Source organism: Equus przewalskii, chromosome 22 (assembly GCF_037783145.1).
Source record: "Equus przewalskii isolate Varuska chromosome 22, EquPr2, whole genome shotgun sequence".
NCBI classification, from domain to species: Eukaryota; Metazoa; Chordata; class Mammalia; order Perissodactyla; family Equidae; genus Equus; species Equus przewalskii.
This window is the reverse complement of record NC_091852.1, coordinates 17,657,624-17,666,602: the sequence shown is the minus strand read 5'-3', so window position 1 is coordinate 17,666,602 and position 8,979 is coordinate 17,657,624. Positions and strand designations below refer to the sequence as shown.

Genomic DNA, 8,979 nt, shown 5'->3' with positions numbered 1-8,979 from the left:
CTAAGCCTATTTATGCTTCAAGGTTAGAAATCAAAACGCTAAGGACAATGAATCACAAACAGCCAACTAGGCTTTAACTCTAAGCCAATCAATAATTTCCTTACTTTGCTCCCACCTTCTCTCTATAACAGCCTCCAGAGCCCCAGCTCCTGTTGTGCTTGGAGCATTCCTAACCACTTTAGGCTTGGCGCTGCCCAATTTGAATCGATTCTTGCTCAATTAAACTCTTAAAAATTTTAATATGCCTCAGTTTAGATTTCAACATTTCTGATGTCAGAAGAGGGAACTGAAGGAGATCCTCCCACAGCCTCCGGGAGCAAGGAGGCATAGGTACCTGCTGAGCCCCTTCAGCTCACTGCTTTCTCCCTGCCTCTGGAGATGGAGGGTAAGTCCCTTTGGGATCTTGGCTTTGCAGGTTTTGCCTTATGAGCTTTCAGACTTTACCTGAGCGTTTCTTTTTCCAGACTGGGTTCAGAAACTAGCGAGAGTGGACGGGGTCTCGGTTCACTTCGGGCAGGTCCAGCTTAGAAACCCTACGGGATCTGGTGTGGGACTGGGTCTGACTTAGAAACCGGACAGGATCTAACTTAACTGGATTGGGTCTAGTGTGAGGCTTCAGGTGAATAAAATTTATTTTTAATGCTAATCAAGCAGGTTAGCCTTACCAAAGATAATCTTAAATTACAGCAGCCACAGTGGAGAACTTTTAACCTAGATAAGCTTATCATTTAGGAGGTGCCCTGGAGAAAAAGGAGTCTCAGCCAAGCACTACCATAAAGGGGAGAGGGAAAATTTTTTTCCTCCTCTATTGTTTCTGGTGACCAGGATGGGACCTACTGGGACGCCCCCACTTGCTCCAGAGCCTGCCGAAAGGATCCTGGGAAAACTGGCAGAAGCCAGCAAAGGGTGAAAATTCTTATGAAGTCAGCTCTCCCAGATCTGTATCGTGGTACCTGGTTGAGAGACGAAGGTAAAATTTCATATTGCCCCTTCCTTTCCAAATTCAGATGGGCGGGAAAAAAGCACTTGGAAGAAATAGATCTTTGAATTGTGACTCATGAATTTCCTTTTAGGTGCCCCCTGCTTGTCAATCCTTTCTCTCCCAGGGACAGCTATTGCCTTCTTGTTCACCTTCTTCTGTGTCCTGAGAACTTGGCTTGACAACCATCAGGATGGAGGCCATCAGAATACGGCCGGATAGAAATGTGGGTTGTACTCCCTTTGTGGCTAGGGTCCAGCAACTCTTGGCAGTTCTCAGAGGCATTGTCTAAGTCTTTCTTTCCTTGGGCTATCTTGGGAGTGGCTCTGAACCTTGGGAGGACAGTATCTTTCGCACGTCTTTGGAGAGGCCTCGGGTGGCTTGTGTTAGGAAGTATTTGGTGGATGCTTCTATGGCCCAGGGGTTATATTTTTTTATTAAAATGGGTGCATGCATGGGGTTGTTCAACACTGCTGGGAATATTTATTGTTTCTCCTGGCTGAAACCTGACAAGATATTCAAAAGAATTTTTTTTTTAAGTAGCGCTATGGTCAGAAGTTGGCCAAATTGGAGGCTGACATTCAGAGTCTGATAGGAAGGTTTTCTAAGGCCTTCTCCCCTAAGCTAAAGGAACTATGCACCCAGAGGGAAAGGAAAAACATTACAAAGACAAACAGCTCTAAATCTAGAACACAGGAATCTTTTGATGTCCATCTTAGTTGAAGATCTTCTTCCTGATATAAAGAAGCAAACTGAGAATAATGTAGTAGGATGGGTGGGTCAGCCTCCATATCATTCAGGTGGCAACCCAACTCTTTGAGGAATTAAAAACAACAGTACTTGTAACCATGGGCCCATTTAGAGCCAGTCGGAACAAACTCCATCTCTTATCAACAAAGTAATTAAGGATTGTCTTTCAGAAAAACTGCAGTCACATAGCCAGAGCGTGAGCAAAAGAAGAAACTGTGACCTGAAATGACCGCAGAACCAAAGAACCTGCTTCCCATGTAACCCGAGGACCAGGACACGACCAGAGCTTGAAAGTCAGACTCTTATCAGAAGTGAGGGGGCTTATTCAGGAAGATCTGGTGTTAAATACCTTCCTCATCAAAAAAGGTTTAGAACCCTGTTGTAAATGTTTAGAACCCTCTCATAAATGTTTAAAACCTTACCATGAATGCTCGAAGCCCACCAAGCAAAACCTGTCCCACCAGCATTTCCACGTGCCAGCCTGTTCTCCCTAACCTCTTAAACTTTGCCCCAAATCCTGAATCAGGGAGACAGATCTGAAGACACACACACCCTGTTCTCCCTGCAGATCGATCTTGCTGAATAAAGCTGATCTCTTTTCCCAAAGGCTGATGCCATAATTAATCCACCATTTCAGTGCATTGGGCAAGTGAACCCCAATTTTGTGTGGTAACATACTTATCTTACAAATGAGTCTTTACAAGAACAGACATGGGGCTCTAGAAACAATTCAAAAGCCCACCTGTCCATTTCAGCAGTCCCCAAACCTCCCCTATTCACGTCAAAAGGCTTGTAGATACTGTAAAATTCTGGATTTAGGATCAAAAGTCCTTCTTGGAGGAACCTGTATTCTTTCCCTGTGCCTTTGAGATGTAAATATTCTACCCAGTCTTCTCTAGGAATTAAGGACCATCTCTGAAATGCAAATGTCAGGAAGGTAATTCTTATGGAATGAAAGAAAGGGAGAAAGCCTCTGTGAAGCCAGCTCCTAAGGTAGAATTAATCCCTTCATCTGTGATCACATTTCATTTTTATGTATCTCGTTCCTTCATTGATTCATTTACTCAAGAAGAAAATCAAGTGTCAGGCACTGTGCTGCATAGAGAGGAAAGAGGATAGCCCCACTCCTCAAATTCTTGTTGTACAGTGGGGGAGAAAGAAAAGTCACAGGCAATTACAATACAGAATTACACATGCCACCATGGGAGAAGGATTCGGTGCTATGGGACCCCCTGGCACGGTGACAATTTCCCAGAGGATATAACAGTTAAACCGAGATCTAGGGGGAAAAAAAAAAGCAGAGAGTAGCCAAGAAAAGGAGTGGGAAGGAGAAAGATCCGGGTAGAAAGAAAAGCATGTATGCAGACCCAAAAATGAGAGAACTAGTGGTGAGTTTGGAGAACTGAAAATATGTACTCAAGAAATACAGGGGAAATATGGGACATACACTGTAAAGCGGATTGGAGACTAAACCACAGACCTTGAATTGGAGAACAAGAGAGTGCCTATTTCCTACTCTCATGATTCATCAGGGGAACTGGTTCCTTAATTTGGCCACCTTGATCTGTCAATTTCTGAGAGGGATACTCCTCTTTGAGCCTTAATGCTGCCTTCTATTGTTGTGTGTTGTCCTATTTTTCCCTTTGCATTTTTTTGGCTTAATATTCTGTTAATATTACTATTACTCTGTATTAATATTGTTATATCAAGTTTTTGTTTAGTATATCATCTTCTTTAATTTTAATCATTCCATATCATTCTAAGATATGTGTATAAACAGCTTATAATTATATTTTATTTTTTAATCCAAATTGAGAGATTTTTGTATCCAATATTTGAATGGTTGTAATTTTTTCTCTTCAGGGAAGGATTCTCCCTAAGCTCACATCTGTTACCAATCTTCCTCTTTTTTTTCCTCCCTAAAGTCCCAGTGCATAGTTGTATATCCTAGCTGTAAGTCCTTCTAGTTCTTCTATGCGAGCTGTCGCCACAGCATGGCTACTGACAGACAGGTGGTGTGGTTCTGAGATGGGGGAACAAACTTGGGCCCCTGAAGCAGTAAGCGCGCCAAAGTTTAACCACTAGACCATCAGGGCTAGCTCCATCTTATTATTATTTTTTTTTTTTTGGTTTTGCTATTCATTCTTGTTTCCTTTTCTTCTTTTTGCTTTCATTAAATAGATAAGCTTCTTAAAATTTTTGTTTTCACTTTTCAGTTTGGAAGTTATACATTTGGTGTATTTTTAGGATACATTCTTACATTTATAATATGCTGACAAAGTCAAGGTTAATCAGTATCTTTTTTCTCTACCGAAAAAGACAAGGACTTTAGCATACAGGTATCTTCCCCTGCCTCATGACTTCCACATTATTAGGGAGTGTTTTACTTCCAGCTTGTTTTCAAACATGAGAACAAAGTTATGCTTGTTATTTACAGAAAGTACTTTTCAGTATTGTGTTCTATGTTTTACTGCTTCCTTTGTTCCTCATTACTTCTTGCACCCCATAGCTTCATCTGCAACTATTGTTCTCCTCCGTGAGGTATAGTCCTTGGGGCTGTCTAGAGTACCACTCTTAGACTTGTGTATCTGGGGCCCTGATGTGTGACTTAGGACAGTAGGGTCGCTGGGCCCTCCATCCACAGTGCCCATCTTCAAGAGCCAAGGAACCTGGGAGCCCAAGAAGACACACCCACCTGGCATTACCTCTTGTCCTCTTCTGGACCATCTTCCAAAGATTCAGGACCCTGGCATTTTCTGTCTGGATGGCAAACATCAGGGGCAGGCTTTCAGTATAAGTTCTGGTCCCCATGGAACTCTGGCTCCTGCTCTTTGATACTAGTTCCTCCCTAGTTTCCAACATGTATAAATTTCCTTTATTCATTTTGAGCTCAGCTATACGTGTGTGAATATGAAAAATATGTTCCCTAATAATTCTATGTGTTTTGAACAGAAAGGTTGTTGAGGAGAGGGGAAGCTGGATTTCACATGGGCTACCACCTCCTAAACCTTAATTTTACATTTAAATTAAGTGTAAGATTTAGGTGAAATAAAATTAATTGAATCACATTGATTAATTTTCAGGTAAAATTAAATTACTACACATTAAGTAATCCTCTTACTGTGGATCCAATAATATCCTGGGCTAGGTATGATTAACCTTATGACCTAGGGCAAATGACTTTATCATTCTGCGTCATAATTTCTCTTTTTAAAAAGGAGAGTGGTGTGGGCTGCACAAAGTGACTTCCTTCCAAAGATTATAGCAGGGAAAGGGGGGGAATAAAGAGTAACTATAGAGGCTGGCCTAGTGGTGCAGTGGTTAAGTCCACACTTTCCACCTTGGCAGCCCACGGTTTTCTGGTTTGAATCCCGGGTGCGGACCTACATAACACTTGTCAAACCATGCTGTGGGAGGCGTCCCACATATAAAGTAGAGGAAGATGGACACAGACGTTAGCTCAGGGCCACTCTTCCTCAGCAAAAAGAGGAGGATTGGTGGCAGATGTTGGCTCAGGGCTAATCTTCCTCAAAAAAAAAAAAAAAGAGTAACTGTACAGTTGAGAAACCTGACAAACACTACCTCTACCAGGTGCTCAAGGTCGACATCAAAGGTGATCAGTCATGTTAATAACAGGTACTCCTGATACAATGTGATGAGAATGGTACCTTACCACTATGATCTTCTCCAAAACCCAGTCCAATTATGAGAAAAATGTCAAACAGGCTCCAAGGAAGGACATTCTACAAAATGCATGGCAAATATAACTCAAAACTGCCAAAGTCATCCAAAAAAAAAAAGTCAGGGAAACTGCTAAAACTTGGGGGGACCCTAAGGACACGTGATTAATAAAGTTACATCATATCCTAGATGAGATTCCAGAACAGATAAAGGACATTAGTTAAAAACTAAGATAATCTGAATAAAATAGAAACCCTATTTAACATATCAATATTAATTCATCAATTGTAGCAAATGTACCAACTAATATTAGATGTTAATAATAGGGAAAATTAGGTATGGGGTATATGGGAGCTCTCTGTGCTATCTTCACAGTGTTTCTGTATGTCTCAACCTATTCTAAAAAGTTCATTTTAAAAGATATTTTAAACAAAGGAAAAGATTTTGTATACAATGATTTTTAGAACAGTATTTAGCCTCAACATTCTGATATCTAAATATATAATAACAAATCTCCAAGGTTAGCAACAGTAGAAAGAAAATCTTTTGTTAGAGATAGGAAATTGATCATGCAAACTTAACAACAATATTGTATCCATAAATATCATGTTATCATTTCATACATATCCATTTGTACCTGTCTACCCAACATTACCTTTTCTATATGTACCTATGTTGATAGACTCAGACATCATTCATTCATTTTAACTGGAGTATAGTAGTCAAACGTATGAATATACTATAACGTATTTATGCAGTCCCTTGGCGATGAACATTCATGTTCTTTCCAAAAAAAAAAAAAAGATTCTAATTCAATCAATCTAAAAGGGAGCCCCTGAATCTGCTGTTTTCACAGTAAATCCCATGGTTCTGATGGAAATGGCCCATAGCTACACTTTAGGAAGGATAATCCTGGGCTTTGGAAAACCATAGGAAATGGCAGAGCCCAGAAGATAATATCCCATACAGGGACTCCTCCCCCTTCATAACCTGTTCTTTTTTCAGTATGGTACTGAAACCATAGCATTCACTATTAACAGCTCAGTACAAGGCCATTTGAGTCACAGAAGTCTAATCAGAGAAAGCGTAAACGCTCTTTCTCTCTAAACACAGAAACTCACACCAAGCAAGTACAAGTACATCTAAATAGCTAACTCCACCCTGGTAATTAACAGTAGACTTAATTTCACCCTTGAAGCAGGACTCTACCTACTGCTGATAAAGACTCTCTTCTTGACCAAACATGAGTCAGGCTCCTCTGGATCCTCTTTCTGACCAGGACCTGACCTTGGGCTCTGTCCTCTGCCCATTTAGTCTAGTCTTAGCAAGAATTCTGCTGGGTCAGTTTAGGGAAAATCTCCCATCCTTGATAATCTGATCAAATTCCTCATGTCTACCCTCAGTATCTTATCACCCTGGCCTGCTTCCAACAGAAATCCTGTCAAGCCAGAATTCCCCTACCCCTGATGTTTCCTGTTAGTAAAAAATTACTTTTTCCATCCACCAATCTCCACTGTGCTCCTTGGCTATAAATTTCCATTTGTCCTTGTTGTATTCAGAGTTAAGCTCCATTTCTCTCTCCAGGTACAAAATTCCATTGTAATAGCCCCCTTGAATAAAGTCTGCCTTACCATCTTTAACAAGTGCCCTGAATAATTTTTTTTTTTTGAGGAAGATTAGCCCTGAGCTAACATCTGCTGCCAATCCTCCTCTTGTTGCTGAGGAAGACTGGCCCTGAGCTAACTTCTGTGCCCATCTTCCTCCACTTTATGTGTGGGATGCCTACCACAGCATGGCTTGACAGGCGGTGCCATGTCCACACCCAGGATCCAAACCGAAGAACCCTGGGCCGCCAAAGCAGAATGTGCACACTTAACCACTGAGCCACCAGGCCGGCCTCCTGAATAATTTTTTCAACACCTCCAATCAGTATAATATTTTCTACATAGCCCTCACTAAGATTTTTCCCCCCACAGGATTGGAACCAAAATTTGTTTTTAAAATGTGTACAATGGAAGGACTTCATTCTAAATTGTCAATTATATAATTTTTTAAAATCCATGTTTCAGGGAAACATACTTAATCTTAACATAAAATTCATGTCACTTATCACAAAGTTAGACAGTCAAGTGTATAAAGGAGAAACAAAACAGAAGCAGTATTTACAAATTTAGACTACACGAGGCATTTTGTTAATAAACAACACAATACATACTTTAACCCACTACATTTCAAAAATGATGCATCTGTCAACAATATGATAAAAGTCGTAGTATTAAAGACTTTAAATTCAAGGTTATAGTGTTGAAGACCTTAAATTTAAGGTTTTCGTGTTGCAGATTTTAAATTCAAGGTTGGTAGCATTGAAGACTAAAGTCAAGATCAAAGTCAAGGTGATAAAGACTTTGAGTTCAAAGTTGTAGTGATGACATTGGTACAATGAATAAACTCTCAGACATATAAGAGACTGACAGACACACTCACACAAAGTTACAAGGAAGGCAGGGTTCGTTTCAAATAGTAATCTCTTACTAAGCAAACTCAGAAATTCAATGACTAGATAGATTCCATTGGCTCTGACTAACTTAAGTGTAGAAATAAATTAAGGAAAAATTTAAAGAAAGCCAGAGTAGAGTCATCCTTCTTGCTCCTCATTCCTTACTGCCAATGTTACTATTCTTTAAGTCTTTCATTGGTTACCTTTATGCCTCATATTAATCATTTGTCTTCTATAAGCTGACAAAATAAAGAACCAAATAAAATTAAAAGACCCTCTCATGTTATTTCAATCAAATATGTAGCAGCAAAATAGGTATTAAGTTGATAATTTAGATTATCCAAAATAGCCAACAATTATACTTGTCAATAGACTTTGAATGCAATTATTTTAGATTATATTACATTAAAAATTCACAGCTGGGGGCCGGCCAGTGGCACAGTGGTTAAGTGCACACGTTCCACTTCAGCGACCTGGGGTTTGCCGGTTCGGATCCCGGGTGCAGACATGGCACCGCTTGGCACACCATGCTGTGGTAGGCGTCCCACATATAAAGTACAGGACGATGGGCATGGATGTTAGCTCAGGGTCAGTCTTCCTCAGCAAAAAGAGGAGGATTGGCAGCAGTTAGCTCAGGGCTAATCTTCCTCAGAAAAAAAAAAATTCACAGCTGAAGTCAACAAATTAAGTCATTTCAAGGAATTGGAAACAAGAGCCAGAAAAGATAGATCATTGATATAATAAAATCATCCCTCTTTCACCAAAAAGAAATTTGTGTTTGTAGTTTGACCTTCTTGCTCTGGATAAAACTGCACAGGGAGCCCCTGATCCTTGTGATTCGTAATCTTGTTTGTATATCATCTATCCACTTGGGTCCTTACTTAGCCTTGCTGGCAAATGTTTTCAACATAAAGCTGCAACAAAGGAAAGCTATAATTACCAGATCTCTTCCTTTCAGCTATTGAAAGAAGGTGATTTACAAATATGGAAGACACTACAAACAAAAAGGATTTTCCAGTGCTCACGGAGCACAACTTCCAGGAAGATGTTAAGACAAATACACTTTCTTGTG

General features: G+C 40.2%; 1 long non-coding RNA gene across 1 annotated transcript; it reads left to right on the top strand.

Moving 5' to 3' along the window:
- Window positions 1-255: 255 nt before the first annotated feature.
- Window positions 256-3,534, top strand: LOC139078544 (uncharacterized). The gene is made up of 4 exons (XR_011531554.1): window positions 256-385; window positions 826-970; window positions 1,074-1,205; window positions 1,900-3,534. It is a non-coding gene; the product is annotated as an uncharacterized lncRNA (long non-coding RNA).
- Window positions 3,535-8,979: the final 5,445 nt, after the last annotated feature.